Source organism: Lepeophtheirus salmonis, chromosome 9 (assembly GCF_016086655.4).
Source record: "Lepeophtheirus salmonis chromosome 9, UVic_Lsal_1.4, whole genome shotgun sequence".
In the NCBI taxonomy this organism is placed as follows: domain Eukaryota; kingdom Metazoa; phylum Arthropoda; class Copepoda; order Siphonostomatoida; family Caligidae; genus Lepeophtheirus; species Lepeophtheirus salmonis.
Genome location: NC_052139.2, coordinates 3973860 through 3995686, shown reverse-complemented (window position 1 = coordinate 3995686; position 21827 = coordinate 3973860). Strand labels below are relative to the sequence as shown.

Genomic DNA, 21827 nt, shown 5'->3' with positions numbered 1-21827 from the left:
ATAATCAGTATTTTCATCGTTTATACTAATAAAAAAATGTATTAATGTACTCAAGTATTGGCTTGAATTTATTAATACTTCAAAGTTGAAGAAAACAAAGAAAAGGAGTTCACTCTTAAAAAGTTATTTAATATTCATATTTGTTGATTCAGACTTTTGAAAAAGTTTTTGGATAATATCTGTATAATGATACACGTTCCTAGGGTTGTAAATCGTAAGCATTTTCGATATGTAAAAAAGAAAGCAAAAATTAATTTGGTATTAGTGATAATTTGAAGAATTTAAGAGAGGAGAGTAGCTTAGCTGTCATGACGTTTCATTTAATTGGATGTGAGCAGTTGATATATACAATCAATAGACTCTAACTTTGATTCTGTGTAGAGTGAGATCCAGTTGTTTCACATTAAGAAAACTTACATTTTTGGAAAGCTATTTTTATCTGCTACAAAAAATTGATAGATTTCTATAAAATACATATATGCTAAAAGAAAGAAATTGTATTATTATTACCTTGGGAGAAGGAGAATCTTCTTTACATATTATTCCCTGAAAACTTGACATTTCTGTAATAGTTATATTTGAAGATTCCTGGATACTCTTTTATATTTCAAAATGATGATATAAGAAAAATCACAAAGCCAATTGTGATGAAAGCAATTTATTTCACGTTAATTTGGGGTAACAAATACGCCATTAAGATATAACAACTTACTTTGAGATTCATAGTTTGCGTCTTTGGATTTTGATATTTACACTACTTTGTTTAAATAAACATTTATTCTACTTAACATCCCCTTTATTGAAAATATTTCAGTTATGTATTTATTTTCTATATTTTTTCAAATTGGTATTATAGGTAATTAACTTGAAAGGAAAGTACACAGTATTGCCAGTTATTATTTGGTACTAAATATTTTTCAACTATTATAATTAATAATTATAGTTCTATACCGAAGTGATTTAAAGCGTAAACAAAAGTACTCCAGATGAGTATATGATACGTAATAGAGTGGAATTTGAAATTTGGGACACCTATGAGGGACTGATACAACCAAAACAAAGAGTTTTGTTTTGCAGGAAGAAAATAGGAGAAATTCAAAAACCTTACCCACAACACGTTCCAGATATAATAGTTTTCTCTTCAACTATTTTGCATTTAAATCAAATTTTAAATATTTCTTTCTTAAATTTTTTGTAAATTAAGTCGTCTGGAAAAAAATTATAAAACATAAAAAACACTATCGTAAACTGTTTTCATGTGAATTGAGAAATAAGTCACTCTTTTGAAAAAAATGATAATTCTCATAACTTTGATGTCGTTGAGCTACCTCTAAACATTGTTGAATGTTGCTCAATCTTTGTCAATTGGGTTTTCTTATCAAAAGGAACAGTGACCAGGATATTTCAACAAAATAAAGAATAAGAAATGTCCATATATATGTGTAACCTCCCTTTACTTCTCAAAATAAGCTTCTATGCAATATCTGGAAGAGAAATTGACAGAAATGATTTTCTTTTTCCCACTATAATTTTTCTTACATTGTGCAATGATAATGTCAATTTTATAAATGTGGTTTTTTTGTATTTAAGAAAAAGGGAATCAGCTGCCCGTTATTTGATTAGGAGAGGAAAAATGAATTATTGCCATTAAGAGAAGAACCTTTTAGATTTAAAGAATCATTAGTCCAAGATAAATATTATAATTCTATTCAAATTTATATAAATTTATTCTATTAAATTTAGAGCAAAGATAAGCAATAATGTTTACTTCAGAAGAGTAGTCAGCACCCCGACAAACTATTAAATAGTTATTATTGCAAAGAAAAACTTAATCAAACAAGGTTTTCTACAAACGTCTAAGCTGTTTATATAACCCCAAGTTGTATACTCAAACAAAAAACTGTTCATGACTAGAATTTTATGGGTTTATTCTACCGAAAATAATTTTTTGATCAAACATTTTTTTTTAAGAATAAAAAAAATAGTTGAATTACTATTTGTATTATTAAAGTTAAGCTTTTATTCAACCTTCAATTTGAATAATCAGTTAATAATTCAGTCACGCTAGTGATATTGCGGCGTTATATTAATATATTCGTATGTCTAATACTTTGAAATATTTTTCTACTTCCGTATTTCTATTCAAGTGCCCATAAAAAGAAATTTAGCTCCTTAAAAAAAATATACATTTTGTTCTAAATACATTGTTTACATTTGTGGTGCGTCTACATAAAAACAATCTTTAAAAATTGAAAAAAGTAAAGAATATCTTTTAATTTTTTTACAGCTCAATATTTCATAGAAATATTTAAAACAGTTTTAGCCTTTGTTTTCAAATTTTTGAGATCAGCTAAAATTTTAAGTATAGCTTAACACCTTTATTTGCTCTGTTTCTAGACACCCTTCTAATATGCTATAATACACCACAGCCCACGGGTTGTGTAGGTGAACTGCTGGGCCAAAGGCAAGGCAAATTTCTTCGCTGGCCCTTCCCTGATTATTAAGGAACCCTCCTAATATTCAAAAATACACCCCGGCTCTAAAGTTGTGCAGGGAAGTATAATGCCAAAATATAGTTTAAATCCTACCGCTGCCGTGTTTCTAGACACCAAGGGACCCTTTTAATGAAATTGATTTATTTTAATGCATTATTTTCTTTTATGAATGATGTTAAAGCAGAAGAAAACCGATCAAAAATGTCAGACATCCTTCACGTGGAACTGGAAAAGAGGCCATTGCCAAGATGACCAATAAAGGAAACTGAAAAACTGTTTGAAAATCCTAATAAGGTCATCAACACTCTTGCCTACTATGGGAGTCGAATTAGAGTTGGTCGGTAAAAAAGAAAGTGATATGCCTACTTTATTGTGGGTTTGGAGAATAAAACAAATCTGACACAATCATCTCAATACTCTACTGAGCTACAATGGTGAGTAAGGGGACAATCAGGAAGACTGTGAATAAAGATATTGGTATAAAGGACTATTTCATAATCTCCCACACCTTATAGAATCATTAACTCTTAGAAGAAATAATATAAAAGGTTAAAATATGTGGAATCTCTCATTATCTTACCTCAACGTAGGTATTTGACAAAGCTCCTTTTGTAGTTCCTTCCCTTTTATTGAGGATACGATCAATGCAGGGAGAGATCATGTAATCAAAATATTGAAAATTTAAAATACTTTGTTTTATTGTAAATAAGTATTTTAAATTTATTAGTTAAAAAATTCCAAAAAATATAAAATAATAATAAATATCAATGTCAAACTTTTTACAAACATTAAGGTGTCACAGGCCTTTCTTTTAATTCTTTATTTTTCTTAGGGTAAGTATTAGATAATATATATAGAATATATTGATCAATTTTGTGTTTGTATTTACACACGTGCTAAATTTAATAAAAAAATGTGCACTTTAACATTATATCAAATTTTATCATGAAAAGTGTTTTTGAAATGATAAACCTCAAGAAGTAATTAAGTAGGTGGTTGTGCGGTACAAAAATACTTTTTTATTGAAAATATTCATTTTATAATAGTGTTGGATGGTTCTAAAAAACCCGGTAGTTTTATCGGTTGGGTCCTGCTAAAAGTTGTCAGGCCTAGAACCGGCATCTTGGTAACTGAAACATCTAAAATATCTATAATTAGTCTTTGTTCTTACACCCTTTTTATTTTATAAATATATAATTACTTGTGATTAATTTCATACTTAAATAATGTTATTTTTTAAGTATTTTCTGAGATTTAAATATTTGAAGTCAAAGAGTAACTGAAGTGTATGTTGGCTCACACTATTTAGGCAACAACAACAGAAGAAGAACAAAAAACGAGAGGAGGGGCAAAGTCAAAAAGCCATCCAAGAAAAATTTGAAATTCTCTCAATCTCAAATACCAATGTTGAGTACCCAATTCATATATTAGGTTGGGCAAAAAGTAATTTTGTCATATTTTCTAACTAAATATATCTTGTTTATTATTGATCGCATCGACACATAGCACAATGTGTAATAAATATGTTAGTGGAAACTATAAATTAGTTTTCAAGAGTATTGGGCTTGGAAGGTTCAGTCATGAATTATCGTACGTCGAGTATGGAGATCTTAAAGGAAGAAATTCTCTTTCAGTTCGTGATGCACAACAGTGGTTATTGCGATTTTCTCCCCGCTCAACTATGGCCTCTACTATGAACAACTTGACCGTTTGAAGGTGGCGATCAAACAGAAGCAGCAATCATTTCTAAATAGGACACAACAAGACATCTCCAGGCTGAATACATCTTTGATGACGCGCCAAAAGCTCGGAGAGTTCAGTTGGGATGTTTATATATATCTATTATACAGTCCGGACCTGGTCTCAAGTGACTACCAACTTTCTTGTCTATGGCCAACGCGCTTGGAGGAACAAATTCGGCCTCAATTGAGGCATGTGAAAATTCGTTGTCCAAGTTTTGCCTATAAGGACAAGGGCTTTTACATAAAGAGCATTATGAAGTCACGTTGTAACAAGTTATCGAACAAAACGGAACATACTTGGTTTAAATCGGATGATTGTAACACTTCTTATAAAGTATTGGTATAAATTGAAAAAGACAAAAATTACTTTTTCCCAAACTATAATTAACTCTTCATTGCTTATTTATTTATATTTTTTGGCTTGAAAATTATAAATCAAGTGAAAAACAGCTAATTGAAGTTATTAATATATAAATATTTCTTGATTTTTTTCTAATTTCCTACTTAGTGTGATTGCCGATGCCACATAATATCTTCTCATTCTTACCCCATGTAAGATGTAAAAGAAAGATACTATTTGTTACATTTTCGGTGCACATTATTGATTTTTTTACATATATATTTCATTAGACCTATTCAAAAATATACTTTTTTGAATTTTGATATGTCTCCAAATTTTTTCCTATGCTTTAAGGTGAAAGTAGCTCAAAAATCCTTTTTTTAGAATAAACAAAACAAACTCTTGGGTCAAATACAAAATGTCATTTTGTATCTTCTTTATGACAATCTCTGTTAAATCAGTGTGAATTCTTCTTAACAATAACATGCCCTTGAAAAATTCCAAGTCATTAACAGGACCATTTATTGCAAATGCTGAAGTAATCCACATTGGTGCATAAAACAAAGATAGGAATTTCATTGCTCCTTAATCATCAAATTTCATTTCTTCAATGAAGATTTTTTTTTTTTAGGAGTATATTTTTCTGACCATCCATGTTGTTTGATCAATTGCTCCTAGTTTCTTCCAGTGAATACATCGAGGAGGAATGAAATTAGTGTGAGTTCTGTAATTTCCTGATAATCAGCTGTTGGAGATGTCCCTCGTTTCAAAAATTTATTAATCTTCAAAACAATTGACTCTTCTTCAGCCATTATCCTTAAATGGTGAGGCTATTTGGATATTCTTTATTGAGTTATCCCATTTGTCTATGAAATGTTTGGATCAGGGATTTTCTGGAGACTGAACTTTACTAAACAATTCTTTCCAATATGCACCAACAACTACATTCATTAAATTCTATCAACTTTATAGAAAATATTAATTTTTGTCTAATTTGTTTTATATAAGCTTAGAAGTTCCTTTATTAACTCCAATATTACTGGAGATGATGTCGAACTCCAGGGCAGTAATCCTATACAACTTCAATAAATGATGACATGTTTGTTTCATTAATTTAATGTCGTGAAATAATCCTATTTCGACGAATAGTTGATTTAGTTACAAATAAATTATCTAAGTCAGCCTTGCCAGATTTTGCACGTGGCACAAATAATGGCTGTTAGTGCGTTGCCATACAGTCCTATAGGATCATTATTATTGCATGTTATTTCTCATTCCATAATTTATTGGGAAAAATCATTCGGAGTGTAAATCAAGAAGTACTTTTACCAAGTCATTTCGAGATGATTTATTCTTAAGCATTAACAAACAATTTGCTAAACAGGTTTATTAATATCTTAATTCGATAACTACTTGAATATATCGAATGTTTTTAGAAGTAGAAGTCTAAGAAAATGTATTAAATAATATAAAAGGTATGTCATTTTGATAAATTGAGAAATTGAGGTAAGTGTATAATATATCATACATATTTATATATTTTCTACAAAAATTGGAAAATATAAGAGAAAATAATATTGATTGATGGGAGTATACTATTTTAGTACTGCCGTTCGCGCACCTAGATTGTTTTTTTAGGTTCATTTTACTTGGCAATCTTAATTCTTAAATAATAAAATATTAAAAAAGTATGTAAACATATTTCAGTTCAATATTTTTTTTCGCCATTAATCGTGGGTTTAATCTATACTTTTTATCCTAAAACTACCCAAAATCATCAAAATTGCATTTTGGATATACTTTAAGGCCAATGAGGCAGGGTAAAGTACATACTTAGATCCCTATAAAATGATTTTCGAGCTTCTCACACATTAAAGCATGTGAAAAAATACGGAAACATATAAAATTCAAAATGTATATTTTTGAATAGGTGTGCAAAAAAAAAATATTTAAGAATTAAGTTTATTAAGAAAAAACATGGCTTGTTAATTGTTCAGTTAATTTTTTTCTTGTTAAGCTTTCAGCCATTATTTTTGTTCCGTTCCAAGTTCCAATCATAAGATACACTGTATGACAGCAAATCGGAACTTCAACTTTGATAGTATGAGGGAGTCCTCATTTCAGAACTATATTTCAAGATTTTTTAACACAATAATTCAGTGAATTTTATTGTTCAAATTAGCTACAACTGACTAAATTCAGTTAATTCATTTTGGGGTGGAGGCAAGAGCGGAGTATAGCTAATTTGATGAACCCCCAGCACAGCAAGAAGACAAGAAAACTGGAACGGGGACTAGTCGAGAAACTCCAGGAACGTCCGTTACCTCACCTTGTTATGAGGTCACGCCGGTCAACCAGTTCCCAGCCTCCAAAATGATGCTGGGAATCGTGGCATAAGAAAGGAAGTGAATGCCTCCGTATTGATTCCCGAAAGACCTGAAAATCTGTGCCCAGGAGTACCACGACGTCCTCAAGGAGCTGATCTTGTCCATAAGGCAAGGACCATGGAGCAATAATTGGAGGATACTTTTTCCTATTTCTGGAAACACGATTTGTAACTTCCCTCCTCGCCCAACATGAATCATCTCGGCTATGGGCATGTGGAAAGAAGGGTCTGTGTCGTCCCCTATCCCAGTGTCGACGCACAAAAGACCTCCGCCGAGACGTAATGGGCGCCTATGTCCGAGGTCTACGTCGTTAACGTGTGCGCAGTATTCAGGCCCAGGATCGAGGACAATTAGTGGCAGTAGAGGGCGGCCATTTCGAGAAATCACATTGTAATTATTTTTTTTTTAAATGACATATAGCGTACTCATTCAATACTATAATGTTCTTGATTAAGTAGATTTTTCATAACCTTTGCTAGCAAGCTACGTCTTGCTGTTGCACAATGTATATCAAAGGGAACCAAAATCAAGAAATACTATGTAAATATCTAATTATCTAAGAAATAGACTTTTCTTATTTCATCTAGGAGTCATCAGGGATTTTTAGTGGCTCATTTGCATACATTCACGCCCAAATGATAAGCATCGGGCCCATGATTCTAAATTATTGAACTGGCTAAGTTTATATGTTCGAGTTAAGATAGAGTACCTTAAACTTTAATGTTCAATAAGAGCCCCCAAAAGTGCCCCTTATCCCACTCCTGTGCCACTGCCAATAATAGGTCTCCGAGTGTTTGTCTGTCCTGTATAAGCCCATTAAATCATACTTGAAAAAGTAACAAAAAATATGTATAATGTAAAAATATTTCTTGATTTTTGTAAGTACTATTGGAACGGAACACTAAAATCTCTTTTTTAGCGTTCAAGGCTCAAAATATATTCCATTCCGTTTATTGAACGCACATTCAATGGAACGCCGTTCAATTTTGCGTTCCGTTCACAAGTCTGTAAAAAACTATTATGTTATTTCGATTAGGAAATAACTACAATTTCGTGAATACTAAATAATCCTAAAAGATTTTGAGTTTAACTTCCAAATACCAGGATGGGAAAAAGTTTGAAAGTTTATTGAGTTTATTTACAAAAATTTTGGTCATTTAAGTCAAAGCTGAGATTGTAAGCTTTCATTAAATTTATAGATCATAAACAAAATAAGTAAGATATGGAAGATCAATAACAATAACAATGGAAGAAAAAAGAATATTCATTGGTATTCAAGTCCGGTGGGAGAAGCAAGATTTTTAATCCATGGAGACTCTAATCCATAACATCATAATGAAGGCTAAATAATTGATCTTGGTGATAGTCAAATGTTGCAACTGGTTTTATCAAAACAAAGTACCACGACATATTAATTGTTTTGACATGTTTCACAGTGAGTCCCTTTCCATCATTCCATTTTGTTTTAAGTCATTCAGGAGTCGCTGACGTCGTTCCTGACGGAATTTTTGCTATAAAAAAGTCCTCTAAATCCTCAAGAGTTACTTTACACTAGTCTTTTTTACAACCTTGGCAACTGTAGATCGCTCCATCTTCATTTTCTTGACGTATTCGGTGAACTTTAGAGCTGATGCCTTATCAAACGCCTTCCTTTTCTTGAGCTATAAATAGCTTGGTCTGCCATACTGAACTTTGTTCCCAATGGCCAAAAGTTTCTGTGTCGACGCATAGTGGCCTTAATTACCTTGAAGGTCCATATTTATGCCAAAAAAGAAGCTATAACTGAAAACTTAGCTCCAGAGGGAAGAAGATATATTGTTTATTAACTGTGCGTATTACATATTTATGTGTATCTACTATAAAATTAAATTTATTACCCATTTCTTTATTATTGAAAACCAATATAGATTGGACAGAATTCAAGCAGGGTTTGAATTTGTAAGATGGATCTATTTATGTTCACTAGTGTGTAGGTTTGGTCTGAAAATCCAAGACTGAATTGAGAGCGTCATGATTTTTAGTGAATCGAACTCAACTCATTAGAAGTTCGGTCTGGACATGGTTCAAAGAAAAGTTCGGTTCTGGATTAGTCTCACTTAAAAAATAATTGCTTTTATACCCTAGTATATCCTATATTCCTACATTTAGTGTTGTGTTGGGACTTATTTAGGACTGAAGACTGCAGTCCCGTCCAGTTCACTCTTGGTCCTGTCCAGTTAGGTCCTTGATAGCGTGACTCGATTTTTTTTTTTTTTATTTAATCCTTTCTAGTAGTAAATGACAGTGCGAAGGACCGATAGTCGTAAGGGCTGGTCCTAAGACTGGAATATACCGAATAAATAAGGTCTGACAAAACACAACCTATATGTCCCCTCTCAAATAATGTATATTGAACAATAATTAAATGGATTGTTCTTAAAAGACTGGTTATGACCAGGAATGCCACTCAGAAATAATATCCCAAGATTTCTCTCTAACAATTCCTAGACTTAATACTGAAATCCAAAGGAAAGAGTAAAGTTTACAAAATATCAAAAAGATTTTATACTTACGTTGAATCAATAATATTTCATAGTCCTCTTCACCTTCAATAATATCTGCTAATGAGTGTATACAATTATTTCATTTATGCATTTTAAACCTATTATTGAAGCATGGATGAACACTCCCTTGTTTAAGTTGCAATAATTAGGTTATAGAAGGCTGCCAGTTTGAACATGTTCCAAATTTCTATCCAATATATACTTTAGCCGTAGTTAAAATCAGACAAATCCAGAAAGATTTCTGAAAGAATGGTAAACGACTTAATGTGTAGTAAGCTATGAACCCTTATGTAAACAATGTTTGACGCTATAACTAATATAATCATATGAAAGTATTAGCCCAATAGCCTGCCACGGAAGATTTTACAGCATAAGGTACTCAAGGTTCGTCCTTCTGAAACTATTTATGTCACCTAGAACCTTAATTTTGTTTGTCAGCCTTACCCCAAGCTGGGTCTGGCCTCCAAACCCTAATGCAAATAGCCTCCGGACGGTTTATTAGACACCATAATGCACATGGACGAAACTTGCACCAATTGTCAGAGAATCCGTTTTTATGTCTGTATTTTAGTCATACTTTGTTTCCTCTTCGGTTATACCGTTGACCCGAAACTGGTGTTCAGCTTGGGCAAACCATAACGTTGGTCATTTGTTTTAAATATAGGAAGTTGAACGGACACTGCAACGACGATATGTGTTGCTTCATTGTCGATTTCCATCCTCCATATTTGAACGTTAGGGGTCACCTATTTAGGGGCGTGATTTTCTATTCGAAAAGTATATTCTAATATAATTTCTAGTCTTCCTGTTTATCTCCATGTATATACTTACAATCAGTTATTCTTTATCTGTAGAGAGGGCGTTTCCGAGTACATTTAGAGATCGCCACAGTATCATAATAAACCAGTTTTTATCTGTCACCTTTTTGTTACAATTTTGGTTGTCGTATCTCTTATTACGGCTCTTGTAATGTTCCTTTACGTAATAGAGATCAGGGGTCAATTTGAGGTTTTTTGGGGTACTTTGTGTGTGTGTGGGGTAAATATAACTTTTCATACGCTATTTTGTGGTTACCCTAGGTTTTTATGATATTTTGCACAACACTTTACATTGATGCAAGTTTTATCCACCTTATGGGATGAAATAAACCGACAATTCAACGTTTTTGTGGGCGAGTTGGGGGAGAATCTGACCTCACTTTTCCAACATAATTTTTTTTTAGTCTTGGTTTTTTTATAGTGTTCTGACATAGTACGATACACTCATGCCTGTTTTGTTGATTTACCATATAGGGTAAAAAAGTACATTTTAAAGTCTTACGGAGTACTTTGTGGGTGTCTGACCTTAAGTGTCGGGCGGAATTTTTGTCTGACCTTAAGTTTCGGGCGGAATTTTTGTGTCAGTCTGGGTGTTCTATGATGTCATAACATAGCACTATACATTTGTCCAAGTTTTGTCAATGTACCTTATGGTGTGAAATAAACCGTACGGAGGCTACTTTGAGGGGTATCTGGAGGACCGACCCAGTTGGGAGGGGGTCAGGTTGAAGAAAAAAAAATCAATGTTTTAGGTGACGGAATTAATTTCAGGGGGGTCAAACCTTCTGTAACTTTTGTGGGTAAAATCTTCCGTGGAAGTCGTCCAAACAATAATTAGTTATTGTTGCATGTATTTAATCCCAAAATTTTGACATTTTGGGACAAATTATACTTAACGTCACGTTAATATCCCAAGATCTTGGGATAATTACTAAGCAGTGGCATCTTTGATTATGACGTACGTGTAGGCTTTCATTTATTTCAAAAAATTCAGGTTAAACTTTTTTTTTTAAAAATACTATAAATAAGACAAAAAGTATCAAGATATTTTTTTATTGTGTAAATTATTTCAGAGGATTATACCTAATTGTTAATGACGTCATGTGTGTTTCAAAATGGCCAACCTGGAGCACCATGAACGTTATATGAAGTAAAATGTGTTTCATAAATCAAATTAGTACAGCTCATAAATCAGGAGTCGGGAGAAATACGTTTAATATATTCAGACACAAAATTGGCCTATGATTTGAAATGAAAGTACAAATCGGAAAAGTAAAAAATCCCTTGAGACCGAAACCGAAAAAGAAGGAGCTTTTATTGGAGTCTTGTGCGGTCGATGATACTGAAAAATCAAGCATAGACGATTAATGTAAAGTTTTCTGTGATACTGCCCCAAATGGCCCCAAAAAAGGTCTTATTTTAAGGTTTTATTAGTTAGTTTGGCTTATTGGTTAGTCATGTTTTGGAGTGCATTGATTTATTTTGTATTATGTTGCTCTTTATTGCTAGGAAAGACACATTAAGCTAAAAAGTTTACTTATATCTGTATGATGCAACTTTTCTAGATAAATAAAGAAAAAAAAGTATATATATTAGACTGATTTTTTTCTCCTCATGTTCTTAAGCTCTATATATACGTATTATAAGTAGAATATTAATTAATCATTTATCCAAAGGTTTAACTGTGAGAAAACCGAATATAGTTTAGCCTTCATGAACTCTATTTACATTTATATACGTTAACGAGGAAGTAATAAAAAGAGGAAAAACAACTACTAAAAAAATCTACGACGTTTCGGAGAATTATATGAGCGCATAGGCAAGATTCCTCCAAACTTTTGGCACATTAGTTTCTTGAATACCATTGAATTCTTTTGTTGTTCTTCAAATACGAAATATATTTACTAATTTGTGAAACAATTGGAACGGATTGACTGTTGTCTCCAAAGAAGCTCAACGGTAAAGTCAATACCTTTCTGATTTTTTTAAACATTATTTTGAAATTGATGCCTTTTTTTCACTCTTATACTATCTTCAAAACATCGGCATTAACCATCCATAATACATCCCCATAAAATTCGAAAAGATTAAAACAAATGACTAACAAAAAAAGGGGCTTTATGTTCTTCCTCAACATAAAAACAATCCAGAGCACAAATCAAAGACAGGATAAAATCCAAATTAATTTTTTTACTTCGTATAAAAATACAACTAGTATTGTATCCATCTTTATTTAGGACTGAAGACTGCAATACCGTCCTAAAACGTATGAAGTTTGGTATTTCATGACGTAATTTCACTTTAGTTCTTATTTTAATTAGTTCTTGTCCCAAAAAAATGATAGGAACGGTCCTAAGGCTGAACTGAATAAATAAAGAACGAAAAAACACTCTGCACATCCCAGTATTTTATACACATATTTTAGTCAAGTATGGACTTTGTATTTTAATATATTAGATGAGATAAAATACAAAAATTTATAAGTAAGCTTACAATCTTAATTTTAATTTATAAGAAGATTTACTTTGTCAAATTTTTATTCAATTAATTGTCAAGATTAATTTTGGCTCCTTTTAGTATCATTTGTAGCACATTCAAAAGGGTTATTAAAAATAGTTTCTTGATAGTATGTGACGATGATTCTGGTCAAATTTTATCCATTTCAAATTGATTTTTTTCGTAAAAATAGCTATAATTTCTTTCTAATATTTTAAAGAATAGTTTATATCCATTCCAAATAAAAGTTAATTATGCAAATTTGACAATTATAAAAAAAAACATTCTGTCATCGTCAAAAAAAAAAAAAAAAACCCTTCTCTATTCTTTATGATGAATCCTTTTCAATACTTGCAAATACATTTAGGTGACGGTAGCTTATAAAATGACATTAATTGTAAAAAAAATTGCACTAGAATTTGTGAATAAACTCTCAGAAAGAATAACAAAAGTTTATAAATGTTCAACTAACACTATCAATAGGATTGATCAACATCTTTTGCATTTACCAACTCTCCAGCTTTATTATGTCAACAAGAAGAAAAACTTGAATAAATATTTAGGACAAAGATAAATTTTCAATATTTTTATTTGTTACTTCAAATATTTCATAAACACATTTTGATCAATAATTGGCTTGAAACTCAAACTTTGAGGATAAGTTTACATACCTTATAATGTTTACTATTGGTCAAAACATTCATTTAGTTTATTAAACATTATGTGATTATGTGGACCCTAATAAGGCTTCTTCAATATTCAATATCATAATATATTTTTGTTTAATTATCTGTGGAACAGCTTTTTACACACCAGCTAAAATTACAAAAACAACCCTTCATATTTTCAATTACATATGTAAATATGGGTTTGAAAGATTTCTATAAAAAATCAGGTTTTTAGTTGCAATTCAATTCAAAGTCATATTTTGAAATGAAATAGCTATATAGATGAAAATTAAAGGTTATAATAATTGATAAAAAGCATTTCAGCATTTAAAATTATTATTTATTAATTTATCTTGAATACAGTTTCCACAAAAGCTATAATTTTTTTCGATTGCTTCATATGTTTTATATTAAACCTTCAAAATATTTGCTCTCTTAAAAAATCAATTTTGATTGATTTTTTGAGTTTAACTTTTAATTTTCTTATATTCATTTAATTAATAAGGTATGTAATGTTGCGTGAAAATATTTTAAGTTTAATATAATGGACAATTATTTGAATAACTAAATTAGTTTTATAGAAGCAAGAAGATTATCACCAATTTTAATACTAAATGCGTCCAATGTAAATGATTAGTATTTATTGATTAGATGTAAGTAATCTAATAAACTTATCTATATTTAATTTCTGAACGTTTCCTGGCTTTAAAACATTCCTTACTTTTACAATTTGTTAAAGTATTGATTATAACAACTTCACACAACCTTAGATTGAATGTTTAATTTAAGATTCGACCAGAAATTTAAAAGTTCAACGGACGAAAATCAATCAAACTCCAACATTTTAATGAAAAATCTGTTAAAGTTGTATCACAAGATTTATTGCTTAGTTTTGCCTACATGGATAATGTAATTGTAAAATTATTTAAAAAATATTACCTTCCAAATATGACTCTTCATTTTTTTTATGATTAGACATATTTTGTAGAAACTGAATTCAAGATAACTTAATCAATATTTTATCTTTTGAATGCTAGAAGATTTTTATCAATTATTATTTTCTTTAATTTTCATATAAATAGTAATTTCACATCAAAATTTGGCTTTGAATCGAAATTATACTAAAAAAACCTTATTTAAAAAAAGCTTTCAAGCCCAAATTTACTGAAATTGAAAATTCTTTTGGTTGTTTGAGTGTTCTATGTCTTAAAAAACAGCCGGCAAGAATTCCAAAACCCTTTTGCTTGGTGTTATGTTAGGGAATTTTGCGACCTTAAAGCATAATTTGCCGATCCTCCAAAACATTTAATTAGAATAATTTTTTTAAAATAATTATTGAAATGTTACAAAATTTAATCAAAACTCCATTTTAGAAACAGTAACTTCAGGTACATATCACAAATGAACATAAACATTTTTTTTTCTGGCGTAGAAAATATTTTTTTATGTTTCATTGGTCAGATAGAGTTACACTGATTTATTATAAGTAAATATTGAAGCATTACAATATTTACTCCATATGACCCATAAAGGTAACTACAAAGATTGATGCTGTGAAAAAAAAAAGTTGATACCGTCGTAGTTGACCAAAAAATCAAATTATAGTAGTAATTAATTGATACGTTAAGAACATAAAAGGTGCATCAAATATTTTCAATCCTCACTGTATTTTACATTTGATTATACTTTTCTGTATGAAACTTTTCAGGTTTTACAGAAGTATAAGATGATTCCAGAGGAGATTTGAAGTGATGGATGTATAAATGTCTATACTTTTTATTATATTGGTCAACTATATTTGGGCTTCGATTTTTTTTTTTTTTTTTGCTCAGATTAAAGACTCTATGTATTTTATCTCTATGATCTGGCTTAAGAATCTTCTTTATTCCATATATGTAAATAATGTATTTTCCTGCTCTAGAAATGAGCAAGACATGAACCTACACACGTTGAGTTCAAGTTAATAATTTCTCCTAAGGGCGTTGTTAATTGAGCTACGTAAATATTTTTATAGGACATTTAATACTTCCTTTAAATCACAAATCTTCCAGCTTTTAATAACATTCTCGAACATTGTAAATCCCATTCTTCTCTCACTTCAGCTGTTAAAATGTAGTCTTGGAACATTCGTTTTTCATTATTGTTATTTTAGGCATTCAAAAGGTCTTTTATTTACTCTCTTAATAAAACTGTGATAAACTGCCCCTTTCTATAAAAACTTGTTATCTTCTTATGTTATGTTGCTTTTCCTGAATAAAAAAATTCTTTTTAGTACAAGCAATATACGTTGAATATTTTCTATGTGTGATATGACTAAAAATAATGTATATGTAGGAAAAATATATTATTTATCATATTTGTCTGACAGTTGGTACATTTTTGGTGTCTCAAATAGTATCTTAATTATCAGGTACACAATAAATATTTATTTTTTGTATACACATGTATACAGTTATAATAATAATACTTGATTTGAAATTCTCTATTAAACTTCCTTAATTTAAAGAATTCTGTTGGGGAACATTATAACAAAATATATATTGATTTATTAAGATGACAGATTTAACAATTATTTAAGGACCAATAATATTATTTTTCCTCATTTTTTGATGTACAAGGGCTCCTTGCCCATCAAAGTTTTTGGGAACAAGAAAAATTCGCTTTGTACGGGGACTTTTTTAGTAATCAAACGCGTAAAATGGGATGAATTATTTTCAAAGTTCACTTTTTATTATTTTCTCTTTGATTTTTTAGTATGGTTGTGTAACAAAAACATTTTATTCTTCATAAAAATTAATGTAATGTATGGCAGAAAAGATCCTTGTACAATAATGATAAAATTGAATATAAATCGTGTATTTACTTGATTTTTAATCCGGTCACTTCAATACTGTACAATTTAAATAATCACAACTTAACTTATATTTATTCAACTGCCTTTTAATTCCAAGTATGTAGAATTGATAAGTAATAAACAACCAATGGATTTAAGTCTAGAAATCAAATCAAATACTTACAACACCCTCCCCCCTTCTATGCAAAATTATAAACTAATTTCATGTTAATATAAAGGCATAGTATGAACAAATTCATTAACAACAACATAAAAAATTATTGTTACCTCAATATATGGTGTTTTATAATTTATTATCATATTCATACATTGAAAGCTTGATTGATAAATTGTGTGCTCACAAAAGACAGAAAGTAACCCTCAGGATTTTTGCAAAGTATCATTGTAAGTCCTTCTTGGAATCAGAGTAGAATTGAGGATCGACATTAGGGTAACTCCTGACAATGTCTTGTTTATAACCTTTCTCCCCCTCCTTTCTCATCACAAATTATTTTTGATAATCTAATAACAGCTCAGCTGTTCTCCTTCAAAACAATGTTAAATTGTCATTGTTACTATGTTGATTCTTGTTTTGTTTTTCTTTTTTAACATGCCATTCCTCAAACTCTCTGCTTGACCGTTTGTTAGGCACATTTTGAGTCACCATATCTTCGATATATCCATAAAAATATATTTTCTTTTAGTTCAATCCATAAAAAATTATGCACTTTCTTTAGGATACACTTTTACCATGAATCGACATATGAACTATTTGGTTGATAGAGGCCTATAAAAAACCGTGGGATTTGTTAACACACCAACATTGATTTTTTTTTGTTTTTTTCGTAAGGACATACAAGGGTTAACATGAATAATAACTAATTTGACTTTGGCTCAGAAATTTTGTCTATATAGATGTAGTGATGCTTAATAAAATGAAAAATGATATCATTGTCGCTTTAGTGTGAAACATAATAAATAAACTGGGGTTTCTCCATGTTATTACAATAGGTAAATTTTTGTTTAATTGATATTAAATTCATTTCAAATTTTGAAATCAAATAAGTAACAATAACGCCCAATATCCCTTTTTCTCAAAGATGAAAAGACAGCTAATTGATCAATTATCAATTTTTCAGAATGAACTTTTTCTAATCTTTTTTTTACTGGTATCGAACAGTGTTTAAAATTCAAGTATTCCTGGAATATTATCAAGATGAATAATATTGATCATACATAATGGATTTCTTTGGGATTACCGGAGGGGATATTATTGATAATAGCGGGAAAATTATCGACACACATTAGTGTGGTATTTTATTGTTTAGATCCTTTAAATTGACATTTGTGCGTAATAATAACTAAGCATGAATATTATCATCTCTTAATCAATTATTCAATGAAATACTGAATGAGATACATTAATTCACACATACATCACTCAAATAATTTATCCATAAAAGTTAATCTCAAATTTTGACTGATTTGTGTGTCATATTTATGAAGTTCCATTGCAATTTCTAAGGATTTTAAGGAGTATTTTGATCCGAAAGAAGGTTGTGGTCCTTTTCATTAATCCAAACTTTTTCCTTCTGTAAATTTTTGTCAATTTTTTGAGTCCGTTTGAAATTCAAGAATTTCGTTGTTTTAAATTATATTTTCAGTCTCAATATTCAACTGTTCATTTTCATCCTCCTTGTCTAAATCATCTTTGGTCTAATTTTCATCATCATTCTAAAAATATCTTCTCTCTTAAAATAACTAAGAAAAAGTTTGCATTTTTTTTTCTTCAAAAAGGACCATGGTAACAACACAAGATTTCACTGATTCATTCATTAGATGCTAATGACCTGCTCAATAGAAACTTTTCCCATTTTAGAGTTTGTAAAATATAAGCAGCTTTTCTGATGACAAATCACAAAGTTTCACTAGATGAAAACCAGTTAATTTGTACCATGATCACACATCCTAGCCATTTTTTCATGAAAATCTTTTTTTAGGATAGTTATTTGGTTGAAATATTTTTTTAACCATTTTGGTTTCGTGTTCATCTATATGAGCATGTTCACAAATTCTAATTGTATTTTAGCCTTTAGCCATTAAACTTTTGATACAATAATTGCATTTGCTCTTCTATGTTAATCATTTTAGTTCAAATGATCCGAAACTTGTCTACAATTAGTATTGAGGTTGAGGTAGCATCTTACAGCTTGCATTTGTATCAGTTTATAATCTAATGTTTGAAATTTATTAGGAATTAGAGATTCAAGGTAACTACAATACTAGAGTCGATAAATTTCCCAAAAAAAATCCAAAAGGTTATCAGGAATCAATAAAATAAAATTATCAAACTTCTCGGGAATTTTTTATTAGAAAATTCCTAGGATTCAACACAAATTAATACAATAAAATACACTCAGAAACATTCCTTAATAGTAACGTAAGGAAAACTGGGAATAGTTTGGCTCAACTACTAGAATGAGAGATATCACATTTTTACACAATGAATATTATTTATTTAATGAGGGGCAAACTAATTAAACAACACTTATAGTCAGGAATTTTTTCGTAATTTGCATTTGCATATGAAATTTTCCGGCTTCAAGAGATGTTTAAAGCTTATGGAAAAGTCGACAGAAATTACTTTTGTTCTAAATACATTTTTTAACATATTTGTGTATCTGACAATAAATTGTAATCAAAACGGAATATGTATTATCATATTTTGAAGAAAACAAGAAAATAGACTTATTGTATTATTTTGTTTAATCTAGATTTTCTATGAATGGTTTATAGGAATGGGTTTACAAGGATTATTTCCTTAAAGGGTCATTTAAAAAGATGAAAATTATATATTACGTCAAAGATAATACATTTTGAACTAAATCCAGTAAAAGAAAAACTCACAATTAATTTTTCTTTTCTTTTAGTATTCTACCTCATATTATATCGATCGATTTAGGTCACGAGTGGTGTTTTTCTAAAAAAAAATAATTAGTATAAACAGGAGGGTTAGGACTGATAATTATCACTTCCATTTTTCTTTTTTATGTTAATATTTAATACATACATTATGATATTCATTTGGTCCTTTTAAATATATTTTTGTATACTGAAATCTATTACAATTTATTTATTTAGTATTTATCCTGTAACTGTTTTGATTAAGTTAGGAGTTTAAATGCAATTATTTATTTTTAGAATCTATTGGTTTGAGGCTAATTATTTGATTTCACATTATTTTATCCCTTGTTTGAATATTATAATATTATTGAAAATTAGTCAAAGTAGTGATTTCCATACTACGTATACAATTCCATAATTTAGGAAGATAAAGCGCATCAGGAAAGTGAGGAGGATGATTACAACATCTCTTAAAATATTTTATTATAAAACTGTAGTTACTCAGTCCTGTGTTGTAGGCGATTGCTGAAATAAATAGAATTGTATAAAGTCAAATTCACACTAGTCTATAGGAATGGTCATTAATATTTTAATGATGGATAAATATTCCTCCTAAAATATATGAATTAAGTTATATAAAAAAAATGTGTGTTACCATTTTTCTTTTACAAAACACCGAATGCTGATTTAAAATGCAACTTTAGTATCCTCTTATAGAATATCCCAGGATATATGGTATTTTATTCATCTACCTGATGGATTATTAACGCAGTTTTGGACCAACAAACATAAGTTGAAGGAGTTCTTCTTTGTTATGAGTAGATTAAACATTTGATCCTTTATGTTCAACGGTTCTGATTTGTCCAAGTATTGCTAAAGAGTCATGATCATGCTGTTGTCATCATTACATTAGTTATGTTACCCTTGAATAAAAAAATATGGGCTTATAAATTAAAATTTCTTAGGAAGATTTTAAACCTTAAACTTGCCCCATTTTCAATGTTAATCAAGTGAGAAAAATTTATCAACAAGTGCCCCACAAGTGTTGGAATGGTGGATAACTAAAAAATACTATTATCAAAATTATTCGCACCCGTGACAATAATGTCAATGAAAATGTGTCAAACGAGTTTATCATTGTCTTAAAGTTCTTTCAAGATATCTTAAATAAATAAATACCTCTTCTGATTACCAAATGTTAAACAAGACAAGATATAACATCATTCTGGAAGAGTATAAATATTCTCGTCATATTCAGTTTTTGGTCATCATGGTCATGATAAAGGAGCTTAGTGAGAACCTGCATTTGCGTCTTGTGAATGCCTTCAGTGACAAAAAAGAGTACAAGGCTATTTAAAAGCAGTATAATGCCCCTGTGGCGACCGTCCAGAGCATAGTTAACAAGCACAAGAGGTTCAACACTATTAAAAACCTCAGCGGGCCTGGCAGGAAGTGTAAGGTGTCCCCCAAAATTACCAGAAAATTATGCAAAGAGCTCAACAAGAACTCCCGAACCACAACTAAGACTAAAAATTAATTCATGTTTCCATTTATTAAAACATAAACAATTAATTACAAAAAAAAAACTGAGCCCTGTAGTTTATGTGCAAATCGAGAAAATGACACTGGGACATGATCGACGAATTTCCATTTGCACACTTCTAAAGGTTGTGTTTCACCAGAACAACTGTCTAGGCTGTCACCAAGTCCAAAAACTTTGGAGAGGAAGAAGGGTTCTGTCAAAAAGGCCAAATGGGACCTGGAGTAGTTAAAGAAAGTAGTCCCGGCTAATTCTCTCAAGTCCATGAGGGCCCATGCAAGAGATTTGGGGGTTTCACAACAGATTGTTCGGAGAGTCCTCAAAAAATTTGGTGGAAAATACCTTTTGAGGCAAACTTTTGATACCAGCAATGAAAGACACCCATCTCTTCCGTTGCAAGACTCTTTTGAGTTCGTATGAACTCTTCTTTTATACTGTTGGCTCCCTACAGTCATGATGCCAACCCCTTCGACAATATCTTTTGAGTGAATGTCAAGCGGAAGGCCTGCAGTGCCAGGTCATCCAAACACCGAGGCCCTCAAAGTCACTATCAACCAGTACTGAGACACAATTACAGAGGGGTACATCTGCAGCCAGTGCCAGGCCTTCCACCGACGTCCAATTTTAATGGACCACTATTTTCTTGTTTTGATGAACGCAACTTAGTAAAAATGTACTTTTTGTATAATCTATATTTGAAAGTCAATTTTACAGGTTCACCCTGTTAACCCTACAATCACGTCATCGAATTAACTTTAAACTCTCATCAGGACCTGTTATTGTTGCCGTGGATAAATTATGTTTTAATATTTGAGTAGGTGAGATAAAAAAAAAAAAATTGAGGGGTATGCATTTCAAATTTTTGAGAGAAAATAAAATAAAACATATGTCTTGATACATTCTATTGCATGCTCATTATGCAAAAGTCTTTCCACATTTTTTCAGTCTTAATAATTTCCATAAAAGTTCGAAACAAAAACACACTTTAAGCAATATTAATTTTGGTAAGACATATGTGTGTTGAAAGTCATATGTACTCCACATATATCACCACTTAGTTT

General features: G+C 30.4%; 1 protein-coding gene across 1 annotated transcript in view; it reads left to right on the top strand.

Moving 5' to 3' along the window:
* Positions 1-12170: 12170 nt before the first annotated feature.
* Positions 12171-21827, top strand: part of LOC121124373 (5-hydroxytryptamine receptor 7-like) — a 161936-nt gene continuing 152279 nt past the window's right edge. Inside the window, exon 1 of the mRNA XM_040719526.2 lies at positions 12171-12284. The gene's annotated coding sequence lies outside the window, so the exon portion shown is untranslated. The remainder of the gene's footprint in view (positions 12285-21827) is intronic.